Here is a 20,883-nt window from a genome sequence, read left to right on the forward strand (position 1 = left end):
ACTTTACAGCATCCCCAATGTAGTTCTCAATTACCGCCTTCATGTTTCCATCTGTTCCCTCGCCTTAAGCAGAGTCTTTCAGAAAAACATTTCTCCACCAGAGTTTCAATCTTTATTAAATTTGAATTGAAGCGGTAACATTTAAATAAATCGTTTATCCAAAATTCTCGCTTGGTGTAATAATATCTTTATTTAATTAACTGCTAAAAACATTGAAATATGATAAAGATTTATTTCTTAATATATTTTTTAAAGAAATCGCTGTAATCACGTAATCTACTTTATCTATTTAAGTTACGAGATTTTGTTGTCTTTGGTTATGTCCTTTATCGATCTTCCGGATCCGCGGAAAGACTGCATACTTCTGCAACGTAGACATCTAATATACAGCCTCAGGATAATTGATGTGGCTGCTTAATATCGCCATATTCTCACTACCATAAAACTTCTGAATTGTGTTTTTTACCTATATATAAAATTGTTTAAACTAACGCCATTGCTTTCTTATGCTAAACAAACAAACAAACGATACGTCACTTTTTGGTTGTTGTTATTTTAAATGCTTTAAAGTTTACTTTACTTTACTCTTCCTTAGCGTTATCCAGTCAGAATATAATTGCCCAGTGAACCAGAGAATTATTTTTAGAAACATGATGAAAAATACCACATTACCTTCTCGGCACTGCCGTTCTTTCTGTTTGGAATACTAGGGTGGCCAATTAACGAATACAAATTAGTGAAATTGTTGTATTTCCTTACTAAAATTAAGTATTACTTACTGCCCCCCCCTTCTCGTTACTTCGAAGTCGAAATGTGTAGTGAATCCAAAAGCAAGGATGTTTAAGTCCTTATTAATGATTTCGATTTTTTAGTTCATATTTAGCTGCCGTTATGAATGAATTGGCTTTATTATTATTTTTAGATTATTTTCATTATTATGTAAATTATGTGACCTACTTTATAAGGAAACGTTATTTTTGTTTCTCAAAAGGATTGTCCTAGTTCGTATGCATTAATTCAGAAGATTTATCTTGATTCTAGAATGATGTATTTTTCAGAGAAGGAACTAAAAAAAAAACTGCAGAACTCCTAAGGTTCCTATGATCAGTGGCGTAGCCAGCTGAAACAGTGCAATGGATCCCTAAATTTCCCTGACTTTCTTTTATCGAACTGATAAAATCAATGTAGGGATCGAAAAATCGATCTGTTCCCTGAGGCTCATAAAGTATCATATGCCACTGCCTGATATTCTGAGATCTGGAGAAATTTATTCTTGGTTATGGTTATTCTTTTTATTTTTAATGGTATTGCAGACCGCATCCTGTAAAACTTTATTCTTCTTAGCCATACATTGATTTGAAGAAAGATTCTACACTGGATCTAAAACGTACTATTAAATGTATTAGTAATTGTGTGCGCGCACTGAGCAGAGGGCTTTGTACTTTACAAGTATAATTCAGTAAAATTAGAATTTGAATTGGACACATGGGTTAAGTGTTTTTTCATGCTAATAGCTTTTATTGCTATTGTTCTTTGACCAGGTGAACACAACCTCAAATGGCTATCATGGAGGATATTTTGATAAAAATCTCTATAGTTGTTAATATTAATCATTTTAATTGTTATAGCTAATTTAAAAAAAAATAATAATAAAAACTGTTATACCAAACTTTTAGGCGAGAGTGTATGTATATTTCGATATATTGATGTACTCTTTATAAAACGAAAATAAATTCTCCATATATCTATATTAAAATCAGACATTGTGATGTACTTAATATGAATTGTTCTGTTTCTAGTCTCATAAATACTTTTTTTAATACTGCAAGTCGATGAACGAAATAAAGTTTATATAAATCTTGTGTTCCTCCAACAATAGGGAACTCCACATGTGGTGTACCATCATAAATCACCCATTCTAATGTGTTCCCTTACTTAAGAAGGTTGAGGAAACATTGTTTTAAGTGTTTATTTGTAAGAATTGCAAATTTTATAAAATAAACGAGCCCTTTTTCGAACACACTAATCTGCTTAATTTTTTCACATTTGTTCAATCGAAAGAAGACGGATATACCGCATAAGAATATTTTGTCTCACGTCTTTGAATAATTCAGATTTACTTCAGTAACTGTTGATGGAAGGGCAATGGCACTAATTAGAAATCGTATTTATTATTAGTATCGGATTTTTCTCCAGTGTATTACCTCAATGAATGAGAAGTGAGTGGTAAGGATGCTTAAACGCAGGCTTCATGTTAGTCTATTGTTCAGTAATCAAAATAAGAAAATTCCCATGGAAAATATCCATTGATGCACTCAGTCTTTCTCGCTTAGAAAGACGGGAAAAAGGTAGCTGGCTATACAAATTCCACTCATGATGCAAACAGATGGATCTGGCTGTGTGTGTTTCTGCATTTCTCTTTTAATAATTTTATGCATTTCAGTCTTTTTTTTTTCGTCGTTAGGATTACAATATTAGCAGTCAATAGTAAGTACTAAAGTGATAGAACCATTAAAGGGATAATTAAAATGTTGAGTTGACATCTGGGCAATGTTCCCAAAACTGACGAACAGTAGAATATTCCATGGTAGGGTGGATTTACGATTTGTACATGGTGAACAGCTGCTTGGAAGAAAAGTAACGCCCCAGAGCGAAACAGAAATCCAGATGCAGAGGAAACAATATTTTTAATGTGCTTATTCCAAGAGATTAGATGTCAGAGTAATCCCCAATAGATATACAGGGTCACCGAAAAAGGTGTCCGTGATTTCCCTTTTTAATTTCAATACCGACGTTCGTTGGTATTGATGTTGCACTGTTATGACAGATTTAAATTCAGCGTACCACAACACACACTGCGTTTTCTGTTGCACTGCCATCTTACTGATACCGACTGAGGCGGTGCGCATAGGATTCATTCTGCTCACACTCACGGCACAGCTAATGTCATTGTTGAGATGTCAAATAAAACTTAGTGAGTTACCACACTGTTTGCTGCTACGATCACAGAAATGGATCAAATATTTCCTAAGTTAATTAAAAGGGAAATCACGGACACCTTTTTCAATGACCCTGTATATGATCTTGCCTAGAAATCAGTGTCATCGCAAATAAGGAGAGGAGCAGAAGAATTATTTTTTGCGAGTTATAAGACAGGACTGAATTTTAGAAGGATTGAAATCAACTGAGTTATTACCTGGAGATCGGCATTTAAGGAATTAGTAGTGGCTACTCGAGAAGTTGAAGCTGTTTGTGTAAGGCAAAGTTTTTAAAACTAGAAAAAAGTGAAATGCAATGTGCTATCATCAGCAAAACTATGAATAGGATTTCTAGTTAGCGGAAGAAGGTCATTAATATACAAGAGGAAAGGAGTGGCAGAAAGAACTGAACCTTGGGGAGCACTAGCATTATGGAAGAAGTTAAAAGACAGAGAGCCATCTACCATCATCCGCAGCGAGCGGTCAGAGAGAGAAAACTGGATACTCAATTACAAAAAACAGTTGGCAAACCATAAGATGGAAGTTTTATTAGAACACCTTTAGAAAAGCCTTTGAAATGTCAAGAGCAACTGCTTGAGTTTTACCAAACTTTTACATAAGTAGGTAGGTAACATAAGCCAGGATATCAGCAATGGATCGACACTGACGAAATCAGATGGAAGGTTTCTAGATAGCTGGCGGTTAACTAATTTCTCCATTACTTTAGAAAGAGTAGAAGTAAGTGCAATGGGACAATTATTTGGTGGGAGGAGATTCCAAATAACTAAATCTCTGGCAGAGTCTCTTACTAACTCTTAAGTATACCGTCTCTAACTTAGCCACGGAAAAAAAAAAAAAAAAACACATAAGTTCCTGGCGTCACATTGATGGGATTCCATCCTGGGCCTTTTTAGTCTGTTCGGGTTGGACGGTAATTATTCTTAAGTGACATTTCATTTTCTCTCTACCTCCGTATTTACTTTGCCCAAACCATGGGGCTCATACACGTTTGGGTCTCCTTACAAAGAGTACACAGAAAGTTTAACAGGCGTGTCTCCAATATTTAGGACTCACATGAAATCCCTTCATAACATTATACAGGGTGTTTCAGTTAAACGTTTCAGAACTTCTAAGAGGGGTAGGGTACATCCTGACAACTCGAAATCATATAGCAATGTGGGGTCGGAAATGCTTTCCTGAAGCGGTGTTGTACACAGAAGCACCATAAAGAAAAGAGACCGGAAGTGAGAAATCGTTTTAATAATACATGAAAAGAAGCAAAAGCTACATGGATTAAAGTAAGTGTTCGAAGTTTCTTCAACCTCGTATTGCTTTCGCACAGTGGTACCTTGGAAAATGTGCTACAAATCCCCTTTTTCCTGCTGAAGTGTTGTTTTCCGATGAGGCATCCTTCACAAGGGAAGGAATTTTCAACAAGCATAACGACCATATCTGGGCGGTCGAGAACCCGCATGCAATACGATGTCGTGCAGCACAGATTCGATTTTCGGTCAATGTATGGGCCGGTATTATGGGAGATCACCTCATCGGACCTTACCTGTTACCGTGTCGTCTAACCGGACCTATCTACTTGATCTTTCTGCAGCAAGTATTGCCACAACTTTTGAGAGATGAACAGATTTCTGCATCGACGCAACAGACAATGTGGTTCCAACACGATGGAGCCCCTGCCCATTATAGCGGAGATGTTCGTAACTACCTGGATGTCACATTTGGTCAACAGTGGATCGGACGTGGTGGTCCCGTGCGTTGGCCTGCTCGGTCACCCGACCTATCATGTCTTGATTTTTATTTCTGGGGTCATATGAAATCGCTAGTTTATGACACCCCTGTTGACAATGCTGAGGAGCTGGTTGCAAGAATCGCAGTAGCTGCCGAAGAAATTCGAAATTCGCCTGGAGTATTCCAGAATGTTCGGATGTCCATGTGTCGGAGATGTGAGGCGTGCATTGTAGCCCGTGGAAGAAACTTCGAACACTTACTTTAATCCATGTACCTTTTGCTTCTTTTCATGTATTATTAAAACGATTTCTCACTTACGGTCTCTTTTCTTTATGGTGCTTCTGTGTACAACACCGCTTCAGGAAAGCATTTCCGACCCCACATTGCTATATGATTTCGAGTTGTCAGGATGTACCCTACCCCTCTTAGAAGTTCTGAAACGTTTAACTGAAACACCCTGTGTAAACTGGTATAAATTACATATAGACATCCAAGAAGTTGGATTACATGATCGCGCCGTCGCTCCTAGTCTTTCAACACCTGCTGTTGCTGTGATAATCCCGTAGAACTCCTACTCTATATAACAATATTACTCTATAAAAATATAAATACAACAAGCAATAAAAATCTGTAGATAGCCTCTCAATAAAATAATATACTCTGTGCAATTTAAATCATTAAAACTGCATACGCTGTATACAATATGTATATGTACACTATTTACACCTGTTTACATTATGTGCACAAAAAAACATCCACTTTTTTATAATTCATATTTCGCTGTTTTCTAATAAAGACTAATCCGGCATATTCCTTAAATGCTATCTACGTTACTAAAGGTATCACCTGGCGTAGTGGAGTCTATTAAAAAAAATGCATTCATTTTTTTCTGACATTTCCCTTCTGTAGTCGTCATACTCAGTAAAGTGCATTAGGATATGCTCGGAATGTATTCTAAATCTCACCACAGTTGTACATTTCAGTAGGGATCAACCCCAGCTCCTTCATCCTGGCTCTCGGCCCGTGTATAGTTATTATCATAGTTTCATGCAAGCCTAGATCAGCCAGCCACGATGCTCTTTCAAGTTAGTTACATCGAGTAAGAAGTCATATATGACCTCCCCTCCTTTTCGGAACCACTCCATCCCTCTTGCTCAATCTCGCTCTGGAACCATTTACTCTCCTCTTTAATGTCATGCCCACCATACTCGTTATGTTCTTCGGAGCGATCCCAAAGAACGTAGAGAGTATCCTCATCAATTCAGTAGGCTTATTTGTCAAGCCTACTGAATTGATGAGGTAGCAATCAGCTGGTTCTCTCTCTACAATAACTTTCTCTGCTTCATTTGAGGTGGTCTTTACAGGCTTGGGTCAGAGCCAGAATGACAAGTCTTTGTGCAAAGCTATCTTTTAATTATACTGATCCGAGATCGATATCCTCATGTACCACCAGCATATAGAACTATAGGCAAAAAAGGTATATTTCTGTAATATGTCGGGTGACTTCCCTTTCATAAGGATATGTGTTTTTATAATGGCAGTTGTTAGAAAATCAGTTCAACTATCCCTCGTTTCACTGTAAGTTTTACAAGCTTTGTAAAACCGATCAGAGATGTAGTAATTTTATTAGTGCATGTGGTGTTTTGCTGGCCACTTTGTCTACTAAGAATCAGCAATCACCTAGAAAGCTGCATCTGAGTACTCGTCCACACCACTGGAAGGTGGAGCAGTCCAGTAGATCTCTTTCCGTCTCAATTCGAAACTCTGGTCCACCTAATATTGTCAAAAGGTGGGCCCGATTACTATGGGGAGGCTCACTCCAGAGGGAAAAAGATCCTGTGGAGTTGAAAAAAATATTTTTATAATACAGAAACGTAAGGATCATAAATAACGGGTAGAGTTAACTTTAAAAGAGGAATACTTGAATATATATTTTTTTCGTGTCTAGAAGGCGTGTAAACAGAAGTACAAGTAACAGAACGCCGATTATCCGCGTTAATTGGGGGAGCTAGAACCTGATAAAAGAAAAACGCGGTTAATCCAAATTATATTTTATTAGGATTACCATAGGTATGTATTTCATGATTCACATTCCAACATTTACAAAAGTAATTTAAAAAAAGACTCTGTAATATGCTCCATTAATTATGCTCCTTTTTTTGATAATTGTTAAAAAAAGAACATATCTGGAATCACTGTTAATCCAACCCCACGGATAACCGAGCCCCCGATAACTGGTCTTCCTTTGTAATGGTAATGTTTCTCTTCTTATTACCAATGCACTGTATACGTAATTCGTACGTTCGTTATCACCATGGGGATGGTTGCACACAACTTTAAGTCACGGTTAATGATTGGTGGCCTTAATACGTTTGTGTGCCTTATTGCCCGCACCAACTTTGTCAGCCGGACTCGAGCACCATGGAGGATAATACCTTCTCAGGATATTAGCGGCATCTCTTCTGTCACCCGTAATCCTTAATTTAATCATACTTTCAATTTCTGACATCTCTTACCTTTCTGCCTGCAGCACGTCTTAAGTGCTGACGGTGGGGGTTAGCGATCCATAAACTCATAATAGAGACATGCATCATTTCGCATTTCTGATAAATACGCGGGCCGTATTTGCTGTATAAATAACTGCTCTATCCATCTTATCTTTCCCTGCTTAGTAATCCTGTTGACACCAAATGGAAAGTCATTCCATATAACATGTACTGCGATTAAAGTAATAAATACTGGAAATAACCTTTAATATTCGGCTGCATTAAAATATTTAAAAAGGTAATTTTTATCGTGACGTATGTATACCACATAAACATTATTTTTATAGGCCTATCGTTAGTATAAATTATGTTAGTGTAGTATGTATGTAAGTTAAGAAATATAACTAATAGATTGAAGAGACAGAAAAGGAGTAAAGAAATTGTATATGGAAAAGAGTAAAAGAACGAAAGAAATCTTGGTATATTAAATATTCACATAAAAATATATAAGGGTGTTGTCGTATAACGCACAATACTGGTGTTGTTATCAAGAGTTAAACACCAAAATAGCACGAAAACACGACAATATAAAGTTCTCTGTTTCTTACGCAAAGCAGATGCCTGGAAATAATGACAAAAGAAAAGCTTAAGAAATTAGTGAATTTAGAATGAATCTAATGAGTTAAGGCCGAAAGGAATATATATGGGGAGAATAAAAATAGTGGATATGTGGTTTACGATTGAATTTTTATGTTTGCATTATCCCCATATGTATTCCTTTTTGGTCTTACCCTAATAAATTCTAAAGTTAGATTCATGTTAAATACACTAATTTCTTAATCTTTTCTTTAATCGTTATTTCATGGGTTTTCATTGTGCTTTGCATCAGAAATATAGACTATATTTTTTATATTGCGTGTTTATATTATAGAGACCTTATATTGTTGTGTTTTCGTGCAATTTCGATGGTTGACTCTTGATAAAAACACGAGGGTTGTACGTTATATGACAATATTCTTATCTGTTTTTATTCGTATATTTTTTATGTGTAATTTTTTTCACATACCGCGATTTCTTCCGTTTCTTTTCTCTTTTCCATATATTTCTTTACTCTTTTTCTATATCTTTTCACTCTTTCACTTATATCTCTTAACTTATATTCATTATGGTCGTTGGGTTCATTTTGACTGTCAGTGAGCCTAGTCCATGATGAAAAGCTTTTATCATTGTCACTTTCTTCCTTTTCTTAATATATACGTAATATTTTATTGAAAAACAGCGGTAACTCACAGAATACGAAATATAGAATTTGCTGTCATGACTCTTTATAACAGTTACCAGTACTCTAGGGTAAAACAGGAAGACAAGGCAGGAAGAAAGTGGGGGAAAGTAGATCTAGAACGTTAAGAGGGTAAAAAAAGGTTAGCTAGCAGTAAGATAGTTAAAGATAAGGAAAAGTAAGCTTATGAAGATAGGGAAAACTGTTAGAGGAAAGAATGAATAGCAAAGAAAAAAAATCGAAACCGAAAAGCGAACATAATAGAAAAAATACAGTCAGATTAATTAATGACCCATCTCTTACAAAATCTGTCCACAGTCTGTCTCTTAGATATTCAGTTTCTGCTGCATGCCTTTTCTATAGCTACTTCCATGGGCAGTGCTCTTCCGAATCGGCATCTGTAATTCCTCGATTCGTTTCCAAAACAGTTCAAACACAGGCTGCAAACGGTAAGCATCCTTTGACACTATAACTCCAAACCCACAGAACCAACTTGTCCTCTTTGTCATTTGTCCGTACTATTTCCGTTTTTTGCAATAACTTTTCTTCACATATATTTCTCGAAAACTACAGAATTCATGTCTAATGTCAGCAAGAATCTTCTGTCCTGTCAGCCTTCAACCCATATGCGGTACTATCAGTCTTAATACTTTTCATATTTGGGGATTTCATTAAAAAAGAAAATGTCAGTCGCAATTAGAAGAATAAAAAAACATATTTAGCTTGCCTTAGTGGAGGAGAGGGGTTTTTTCCCTAACCGCAAATAGACAAGCTGGCCTCGATCACACGCCGTAACAGATCGTGCACACAGACGCGGAAGACAATGGGAACTTACCATATGTAGCAAGTTAAGGTACTTTCTTCTAGCAAGCGATTCACTGCGGTCATAATTTTCTTTCATGCATATTTTAATATTTTTTTTAACCAGCACCACTGGCTGTTTTTTTAACCAAACTACTGGCTATTATTTTTTTATTATTTATTATTATATATATATTTTATTTTATTTTATTTTTTTAACCTGCACCACGGGTGGTTTTTTCCCTCCTTCTGGAATGGGCCCAAGAGAATCCTGGTCTACTTTCTGGCAACACTAGGTGGATCAGAGTCTATTGTGAGACAGTACTTGTTCTACTGGAACTGGCTCACCAGCCAGTGTGGACGAGAACCCGGAATGATCTCTCCAGGTGACTGATGCTTCTGGTAGTTGTGTTCTGGCCACTTGGCTAGTGGCCACAACACAACAACTGAACATGCACACTACTCACACAAACCTACATCAATCATATTTCTGGCCCTTTTACAGTGATTATGTTCTTCACAGAGACACGAGGCGGAGTTGAACAGACTTTCCAGGTGCCGCCCTATACAGGTCCACATGTGTATTTTAATCATAACCTTCGAACTAAAAATTACAGGTTAGTTGAGACAGCCTGATTCATGTTAAAGATGTATGTCACAACAGAGGCTTGATCTTTCATTTGTCTCTAAAAGTAGGAGTCCGTTTCTGGTTTTTGCATTTTGAATCTCCAGCTTGAAATTCTCGGCCTCTATGGACCGTAATCTGTCGCCTTTACGCAGATTCATATCGATTATTCTATTCTCTCCTCTCTTTGATTGGGTGGCTAGGGCTCGCAAACAATTTGTTATAGAAATCATCAAGCGACTCCGGGACGGGACATACGTACTTCTTACAAAAAGCAATTTTCACCCGTCCTCCTGAAGCTGGGAACTCCTTATCATTCTTTTCCCCTCTTTTCTATATCTGGTTGCTTTTTGCTTACAGGATCATTCTGTCATTCAACTGCTACCAGTTTCATTAACACCCTTCTCATTCAAGTTTCTGCTATACACACAGAGCATTCATTCTTCCCATGTCAGTTCTTCCTTGGCTTTTAATTTTTTTTTTCCAGTTAGTTGGCTGGTAACCGAAACTTCTCAAAAGAACCAAGCATTCTATGAGATTCTCAGAAATACGGTCCAAAAAACCCATTTTTTGCCTCTTTAGTTCAGTAATATTGATTATAGTAATTTATAAATATTAAATAAAAATTATAAATAATCATCTCAATACTTAAGATAACAATTGACTCTCAAAAAGTTACTTTGCCATTTAACATTCTAACTGTAAGCAGCCAGCAGCAATTATTCTTAAATGAATTCTGTTTAGCTCTATTATTATGCCAACATATTATTCTTTCAGATTCATAAGTGCAGAGTACCGGAGCTACATAAAAGTATATTATCTGCAATAGATATAGCGACAATAAATGATAAAAACACCTGGTTCGAAAAAAGGAATATTGTAATGGCCAGCGCAGAGCCCTTACCTAGTAAAATGAGCATGTTGGGATGAATTTAACTGCAGAAATAGATGAAGCCAAGACTGTTGTTGTTGTAGGGTTTTAGGAGCATCAGTGACTAAGGCCACATTTCTCCGTGCATATTGTTTATAAATTGCGTATGTTTTAGCATTAGCATTAGCATTAGTAGAGGCATTTGATGCAAGAAAGCAAGCTTATGCAGCATCAGCCAAAAAAAAAAAAAAAAAGTAACATAAATAAATAAAAATAACCACTTCCACTTCACCCCTCTGTTCGCTCGAAATACCTGTCCAGCTGAGCCTTAAACTTATTTAGGCTATCAACTTCCACGACAAGGGATGGAAGTCTGTTCCACCCACCAACCACCCGCTGGCTAAAGGCAAATTTCCGCACATCTATCCTACATTTTGAGGTCGATTTTCTGTTTGCTGGACGAAATACCCGAGTTTGTTGGAGAAAACCATGCAACCTTCGCCTGAGACCAACTAACTCCGCCACGTTGTGAAAACGGCCTATAAAAATTCCTCCCGTCATCGATGGTACTCGAAATCAGGTCTATGGAACTGCCATTGTCAAAGTGGAGAGTGGCCACAGTACTATTGCTTTCTACTAAGAATTAATAGAAATGCTTTCACGACATGATGAAGCAATCATTACAGCAATATGCTACAATTCTTTCATAAACTACAAGGGCCCCCATGACTTTGGTAAGACTATTTATTGTACCAAAAGTTGCTTGATAGTGCGGGCTTGGCTTTACATGGTTTGGACTTAGGCCGCTGGTTTTCACCGATGAAACCATCAATGCTTCCGACATTGCGAACATGTGTTTCTTTCTAGCAAATGTCGTTGAACTCTCTTGTCTTGAGTGTGTTTTGTGATGTGGTTGCCATCCTGATAGAAATATGGCCCAGTATAAGAAAAAGTAGCAATGTAGTGGTCCAGTATGCGATTTAGCCTGGAGTACAAGGGTTGAAGGAGAGGAAGAAGCGAACCGATAATCTAAACTCACTTTCTTGTATAAATATTTTTTTTTATAATTATCTTAATTCCTAAAAGTTTGGGAAACGCTGCCTTAGAATGTTGTTGAGTTCATTAAAGCTCATGGGAGTTTATGCCGAATAGTAAAATGAACTTTTTCTAAGAAGGTGGTTTTTATTTCTTTGATTTAGTATTCCAAAACATTTCTGAGGATACTGCCAGATGGGAGTTACACAAAGTATGGTACTGCGAACTCGTGGTTTTTATTTGGCAATATCGGTGGAACTGATCGACATAATTCTTTGAAGAAAACCCTATTTAATATAAACAGTGCAGTTTTATTTATTAAAAATAAATTGTTACTCACCTTTTTATTAAATAAAAATTGTTACTCACCTTTTTAATTCTGAAAATTTTCCATGACACAATATAGCATGGTTTTTATATTTATTGTGAGATCTGTTCTTGTATTAGCGATATTCGAAAGACGATAAAGAGAAATTCTTCCTTTCAGTTATGCCCTTAATAATAATAATAGCTACCTGGCCCCAGAAACAATCCAGCACATCACTGCAGGATGCAGGTGTGATCAACCGAACGGAGTACACTCGTGGACACGACCAGGTGGCCAGGATACTACATCAGAAGCTAGCGCTAAAATACCAGCTGATCAAAGGAAGTTTACCATATTAAAAATACGAGCCTCAGGACATACTAGAGACTTCTATCCGTACACTATATTGGGACCGTGCTATCATAACGGACAAGACGATCCCACACAACATCAGACATAATCCTCATTGACAAGAAGGGAATGGCTAACTACCTGAACGACATAGCAACACCAGAAACTCTAGAAAACATAGAGGGAATAGATCAGGAAGTACTTAGATCTGAGATAGGAAGTCAAAAATATGTGGCATATGAAACAAGTAATGACCATCCGGATCATTATGCCATTGGCATGGTGCCAAAGGGACTCCATAAGAACCTAGCACAATAGGCCACCCAAGAACCCTTACATGGAACTCCAGAAAGCCACGATCTTCAACACTTGTAGGATAAGTAAGACAGTTCTTCGACCAACAGTAACAGTTATAATAATAGTAATCGGACACAACCAACCACCCCTGCACTTAGTACCTGTACCCGTAACGAGGCGCAAAATTATTATTATTATTTATTAATAATAATAAACATTGACAGTGAGACTGAACGAGGGGGAGAGGGTTGAGTGACATGCAAGTCGCCCAATTTTGAAACACCAAATTACGAAAACTTTCACAGTGACGGGAATATAGGCTGTTCTGTTTTCTTGGAGATAAACGCTGTTCTGGTCTAGTCTTGAAACTCATTTTGTAAATATGTACACAATAAATGAATGTGTCGTTCTGTATTCTTTCGTACCGCTTCATTATTCTCTTCGAAAACATATGGTCCTGTGCAACTCTGCACTATTTTGCAACAATAGTAGAAACCCGATATTTCAACTCTGCATTATATTGCAACAATAGTAGAAACCCGCTTTCAAAACTGTTGCACAGTATTCTTTTTGGTCCTCTACAATTTTATGAGATCACTAGTAATACTTGTGACATATGAAGGAAAGAATTTTACGTGATTGCCCTTCGAAAATCGTTGAATTAAAAGAGAATATTCTACAAAAAATCAGTGCTGTTGAAAATTTGTTACAACGCGTCATGGGAAATTTTCGGTATAGATTAGAAAGCTGCCCAACAAAACAAGGGAGCACATTTACCCGATTTAGTTTTTAAGAACTAACATTACATAATTTATACTATACTATTAAAGTTGTTCAGATGATTATGAAAAAGAAAAACCACTAGTCTGCAGTGCTGCATCTTGTTTATACAATATTGTATATTGCAAAAAGGTATCCGGTTACAAGCCAGAGAGTTAGGAAAAATGAATCATACACCCGCCATCAACATGTCAACAACAGATATAAAAGCATGCAGTTTGATGATAGAAGTAAGCAGATCGATAAAGTGCAGTACATGGTTTGAGGGGCTGGGGGCTGGGCTAAGATAAGATGCCATATTAATAATCATGCCATTTCAGCAATACCGTATATCTGTGATTACGTTTACGTAATCACACAGTGGGGATATCATCTTGCTAATTCAGCTGGGAAACATTAGGGTAAACTGCATAAGTTGATGGAAAATGACTATAAGGTGCTCAGAAAATGGTACGTAGATTTCGTTAGACCTCATCGAATATTGTCAACCAGGAGTTGAAGGTCAGAGGAACTTATTATTCAAGGATTATACGTAGAGAGCTGCGTCGCATCCGATTTTACAGCAGTGCTGTCGGACACAAACCAAACATCGCAGGACGAATTGCATGCCAGCATGTGTTGCACGGTCCATCACAATTTGTTCCTGGAAAGTTGGAATGCAATGTTATGGGATTAGGAATAACGCTGCGTTATCGGAAGGCCAGTTTTTGTTTCAGAATGAGAGTGCACCTTCTCCTATTTTAACTCACTGGATGGATGCGCCTAAAGTGAGGTTGGTTGTTTGCATCATGCTGAACGGCTCGAGTTCGGAGTTTTTTTCTGTTCAACTTAGAAGCAGACTGTATGATATGACGTCTTTACGATATGCATTCCCGGTGAACCTCATTGTAATGTGTAATTCTTCAAACTTAGACACAGAAAAGGCTGTTCAAGGGCCAGTGTAATTTAAAACGAATAAATAATAACTATGCACTGCGCAGCTTGTGGTGATTTTTTTCTAATGCATTACGCTAAATATTTTCCATTCCGAAGACCAGTTGTAATCTGCCAGCATGTTTACATTTCGCCTTCCTTGGCATCTTCTTTCTATCTCCTTTTTTTTTTCACCCAGAAGGTAAATGATTGTTTGTACAAACTTCCATCTGGTTCAGTAGAAGTGTGTACCTTGAATAAATTTAAAGAAAGATTGGAGAAGTTATTAGAAGGGTCTGCAAGAAACGAATCTTCAGTCTTCTATCATGATCTTTGAAATGTATTAAGCGTGTTTTAAACGACACTTTCATACAATATAACAAAGGTTTGTTTATATTTAGTTGTTATTTTTTTTTGGGTTTTTTACGTTGTGTGCTGAATCCATTAATGGCATTGATATTTCTCCAGTTTTAATAATTTGGGGGCAGTAGAATGTTTTATGTTTTTGCAACATTTATATTCAACATATGTACGTACAAATACTGCGATGTTTAAGAACGAATAGTAATCGTGTAATAAGTACTTTGCGTATTCTGGTTGCCCTTCAAGAACCAGGCTATTGCAGAGATTTTAAATTTTGACATAACTCAACATGATCATCAAAACCCATTTACTGCTACTGGGGCCTATGCTGCCAGTACGTCACTTGTATTACTACTGATGCAGATGCTTAATCCTTGCTTTGGTTTAGCAGATCTATAGATCATTGAGGTCGCCTGTTTGAACAACTTTTTTTTTTGTCATAGGTTACTTACAATTAATCAATATAATGTAACTACAGTTTTTAGTTATATGCTTGAAAATTAAAATATAGATTTAACTCAGAATTTAACTCAAATTCCACCTCCTCATTAATTACTGGCTGTAATGCACGCATATTAGCATTAGTAATGGCAAATGATGCAAGAAAGAAGGTTTTTATACAACATCAAGAAAAAAAACCCCCAACACTTCCCATTTCACCTATTGTTCCCTCCAATAGTTCATCTGGTTCTTACTTGAATTTATTTAAGCTATCAAATTCCGCAATAACGGATGGACATTTGTTCCAAGTAATCAATCACCCGCTGGCGAAAGCCAAACTTCCGCACATCTATATGCAGCCGTCCTCATTAAATTTGAATTTATGCCCCTTCATGTGTGCAGTCTGCGCAAAAGGAAGAATACGTTCAAAGCCTTAAACATCCCAATCACATCCCCTCGCGGGGGCCTAGTCTTCAGACGCTGCAATTTTCAGAATTGAAACCTTTCTTGGTAGGAGCTCATCTTTGTTCTCACCAATCTCGTTGCCCTTCTCTGCACCCGTTCCAGCACTATATTCTTCTAAAATGAAGCGTTCAGACTTTTATACAATATTCACGATATTGCCTTATAACATGGGATAATTGCCTCCTTATCCCTACTAAAATTCCTATATATCATTGACAAAACTCCATGAGCTGTCCTGGGAGCCTGTCTGAATTGCTCAGAGAACTTCATATCTGGCTGCCCAATTATTCCCATGTCGTTTTAATTTACTCCCATGTCAGTTAATCTAACAGGTCTATTAGATTAACTGCACCATTACTGAAATACATAACTCGCCATTAGTGAAAATTGAGGTTGACTGGGCTGTTTCAAAAATTAAACGAAACAAAATTCCTGAGGCTGAATTTGTGGGAGGGGTCATGATTAAAAAATTTCATACGAAATTATTTTGCCTTCTGTGCTTCCTATTATTTTTTTAACACATGCATGTAGGAGGGAACATTTTCCAGATATTTGGAAGCCAGTTTTACTTAAAATCATTCAAACCTGATAATCTTATTCGCTACGCGAAATCTTACAGCCCTATTACGCTGCTAACCACCATCGGCAAGCTGTTTAATTTCATTTATGATTACCTCCTCTTTTGGAAGACAGAAGTCCTCCAAAAGAGATGTTTGTTCGTTTATTAAGGGTACAAAAGATGGTTTGTCTGATTTTGGACAACTTACTGGAAATTCATTGTCTATGTAATTGCTGTATTGATCGATTTCCAGGGCGCTTTCGATTAACTTTTCTGGGAAAACATCCTCGATCAGCTTTGGCATGCTCTTTACCCATCACAAGTGTTTAATCACCTCAGAAGTTATTTTACTAACAGAGCTGTTTCAATTATTTCTGAATTTCAGTCTGTTTCTGGGACTGTTTCTTGCGGATGCCCTCAAAGCTCCATTTTAGGACCAATTGTATAGAATTTTGGTCTTGGACGAGTGGCTCTTAAAGGTTTCCGAAAATTTTGCTATGCTCGCATACGCCAATGATTTTACCTTACTCCTCTTCAGTAACTCGAGGCAGAGTTGGAGAAAAATTCTGAGTTACATCATCTTTCTAGTTGGACGTCTGATAATAAGTTGAGAGTAAGCATAAAGAAAACGAAGAAGATGGATATTCAAGGTCAAGCTTAGTTACGATAAGATTTATACAGTCAAAATTAATGACTTTTCTTTTCCTCTGGTTATTACTCGTAATATGAAGTACTTTGGTTTGCATAATGATGACAGATGGTGTATATCTCACACAGAAGATTAAGAAGTTTTCGCCAATGTTAGTTCGAATTATGAAGGCCAGTCTTTAAATCTCAGTCTATGGGATTTAAGCTACAGAACCTTGATAACTGTTTTCATGGTGCTGCTGCGTAGTTTTGGAGAACAGAAACTACTTAATTTTTGACAAAACTTGGTTCCGTACAATGCTGTTTCATACTGGCCATGATCAGAGCCTGAAGGATTGTTTCCGCTCTAGCATAGTGTTTTACCGGGATGGTTACCTTCATTTAATCTTTAGAGAATTCTGTTATAAGATTAGATTATTGCTGTCCTGCTTAGTTTGATGTTATTGTTATGGAAAACGTCACTGATCCAAAAAAAAAAGAAAAACTGTTTGCTGCTAGATTGTCTTGTTGGGACGTTGGAAATCTATATAGACAGAAATGCACTAAAGGAAATGTAAGGAAGCTTTTCATTCTGGTCATATTTTTTATAACCAATAAATCTGTCAGCAGGTGATTTGTTCCTGGTCTGTATGCTAATTATCGGTTAACTGGACACAGATTATTAAATGTCGAATTGATGGAGTTCGGTTTCTGCCGTACTTATTTGTGCCCTTGTGGTACTAGAGAAGATTGGGAGTGTGTGCTGCAGTCATTCCACTTTATGATGATCTAAGATAACCGCATCTTATGCTTATTGGCATTTCTTCTCCTGGTAAAGGACCTGAATTTATTGAAAACAGAGTTGTTTCGCTGTTTGCAGGATTTTGTATTAAAGGTCTCCAAAAGATGTTGGTAACTGTTAATAAATTCTACCTCTGCTGGTGCTGCTGTTACTTCTGTTGTTCCCACAGCCTCCGTTTTCATCTGTTTAGTTCATTCATTTTCTTTTTCTCCTTTCCTTGGTATTAAAGTTTTGAGATTGTGTGGCTCATCACTTATGAGGTAGGGCGCCACCGTAGCCAGGTGGGAAGGAGCAGCAGTGCGTAGCACACGCTTCTTGATTAGACCGGGGTTCGAGCCCGTCACCACCAAATACGGAGGATGTGGAAAGGTCAGGGAAGGACCACCGCATATCCCCGAGCAATATGGCCTTAGTTGCCAATGCTCCTAAAAAACCAAATAACAAACAAATAACAAACTTATGGGGTGCAGTGTTGTCAGCGCTGCCAGCCTGTATAATTTCTTCAGCTTTTTTTTTTTTGGCGATTACTGTTTCAGTAAAAAATACTATGGCAGAGTTGAACTAATGTTCCAGTGCCGCCCTACGAAGAACGCTTACTTGACCCAACAACAAATCACGTTACGTTGTTGTCGTCGGCTGCCACTTGTTTGGAGAGATTTGAGTTCAATTTCAATCGATGACTGGAGGAATTTCTAAAGTTTTCTTCAACCAAGGGGGAGTTTGCCGACATCGGCCCGAGGAAGTAGGGTTTTAAATTGTGAATTATTCCGCTACGGTGCTGTTAAAAGAAATGTGTTTACATTTTTTGGCCCAACAACATATATGTAAAACATTTGTGGCCACAGAGTAGCTAGTTATGTATTTCATGTTTAATTTTATTAAGAACAAGTTTGATAACTTCAAACGTGTACTTTAAGTGGAATAAGCTCCTTATGAATAGAGCGAATTTTAGGTTAATTTTTAAGGAACCAGTGAACCCAAAGTCTTCAGTATTTGGGGTGATATATTTGCAGTTCCCAAGGCAGTAATTAATTAACCAACATCAATACAATAGACAAGCAAATCTTCTTGAGAAAAGTATGAAATGAACTTTTCACGGTGTCTTTATCGAAACAACTATGTTCCTAGAAACTGTAAGTTTTTAGTTTGGAGCATTTAAAAAAGACCTGGAAAAAATTTGGAAGGCCCAAACTCGCTGGATGTGATTTAGTTCAATTAGTTCGTTGGTGTGAAGCGTTTCGATTCTCATAGATTTTTATGCTAGAAACAGTCTTTCACCGCATACATTACATTCAGAATCTGATGATGAAGTTGTATTGCATGTTCCTAGAAAGGTATTACAAATGTTGGAAAGTGTCTCAAGTTTATGTATGCAGCCATTTTTCTCTACTGAACTTCTGAAATTAATAAGGTTTTACTTGGATTGTTGTGTACTAAATAAAACAATAAAGAGAGAGTGATGCTGATGCAGCTTAGCAGGCTATCCGCTTGTGTACTAGACCCCTCTTGCTCTGTGCATTCTAGACACTTCTAGAAGGATCTCTGTTCGCGATCATCCTAGAAAAAGTGGTAACCAGTAATCATCAACCTTGTAATCATAGAAAATGCAAAATCATTTTATTGAAGCAAAGAGAAGAAGAGTATGAGAGTTTCCAGTAATCTGTATGTGATGGAAGAAGTTGATGTCATTTTTAACTCAGTGTACATGAATTACTGAAGGACAATTGTAAGTAGCCAGACTCCAAAGTTTGCTGTCAATAAGCTCAATTCAACAATATTAAATTAAATCTGTCGGAAGTTAAAAACACTGAATTGGTATAGAATCTGTGAGATAACGTTTTTAAAGTTGATAAAAAGATAAGAAAAAATAAAATTTTTAATATAGATGTTCAGAATTATCGATTATTTATACAAAAAATGGTAAAGAGTGTACAGAGACGGCTGTACTCAATTCCAGAGTTGTCAGCAGTTTGTTTATTTATTTTTCTTGTTAATTTGTACGCAGTGTTTAAATATAAATAATTTAGCGTAGCCGAAGACTTTATTTCATTATGCAGTGCTTTATGAAAGAAGCGGTTTTTTTCCACCATAAACTTCGTACAGTCCGACATCACGATAATCAGAGTGATGCATTTTCGCTTCTAATCTACGAACAACAACAGGACGATGCATGCAAAATGAATTCATATCAGTGAACTCACATTTCTCCATATTTTGCTGCAAATAAATCTGACTACAAATCATTTTAAAAGCTGTACGTGTGTACTATAGAACCATAACCGAAATCTTACCTCACACATACAGTGCTCTTGTAGACTTCTTGATGATCCGTTTATACTAAAAGGATAACACCAATTTTTCAAAACTACTTCGTGCTCAGTGTGTACATTGCACTTACTGGAACGAAATGCTGTTTATCTGCGTGCTGTTAGATGTGCATGACACGAGCGCGGCATCCTCACTGAGATTTACTCCTCTTGTTGCCTGTGGAGATTTCTGAACCTCCTTAACACTTGCCTCCGCAACTTTGATAGCTAACGCATGCGCAGTGAACAACTGTTGCTACCATTACAAAACAAGAGCAGCCAGATGCATGGATAAATGAATGTCGCCAATTTTTTTCCTCCCCATTTTGGTTACTAATTATTTTTAAGCTTCTTCCCCGGGATTTTGAAACAAAGTCTTCCATCACATATGCGCTCATTACGGAATTAAGTGGATTTTTCTCCTTGAGTTATATTTTTATAAATTCTTTGTCTTTTTTGGCTCGTTCATGTAGATATTGATTATATAAGGCTCACCTAGCCATTTCCATCGAGAGTGTTGATAGTAATGGATTTTCCATGCTAGACAAACTTTCGTTGCTCAAAGTAAAATTATGTGATAGATATGATCTATTTAATCAGCCTGCTGCGTGCCTCTGAGGTGCCTTTGTGAGAGGTATTATGGGGCACACCTACCACCAAACAAAGAATAAATGATCAGCTGTAGATCGATGTTTTAATACATTTTGAAATGGTCAATGAACACATAACGAAATAAATTTTGAAATAAAAAAAAAAGAAAACCACGTTGTTTCAGACGAGACTTCAGTGTTATTATTTATTTTTTTATTTCATTATACTTAAAATTTTTGGTCCAGCAAATCAATCACCGAATAG

At 36.9% G+C, this 20,883-nt stretch overlaps 1 protein-coding gene across 1 annotated transcript in view; it reads right to left on the bottom strand.

The window, feature by feature from the left end:
* LOC150091067 (calcitonin gene-related peptide type 1 receptor-like) overlaps positions 1-20,184 on the bottom strand; it is a 130,496-nt gene extending 110,312 nt beyond the window's left edge. The window contains exon 1 of the mRNA XM_090381564.1: positions 20,014-20,184. The gene's annotated coding sequence lies outside the window, so the exon portion shown is untranslated. The remainder of the gene's footprint in view (positions 1-20,013) is intronic.
* Positions 20,185-20,883: the final 699 nt, after the last annotated feature.

Source organism: Mastigoproctus giganteus, chromosome 1, assembly GCF_048544385.1.
Source record: "Mastigoproctus giganteus isolate SK-2022 chromosome 1, ASM4854438v1, whole genome shotgun sequence".
NCBI lineage: Eukaryota > Metazoa > Arthropoda > Arachnida > Uropygi > Thelyphonidae > Mastigoproctus > Mastigoproctus giganteus.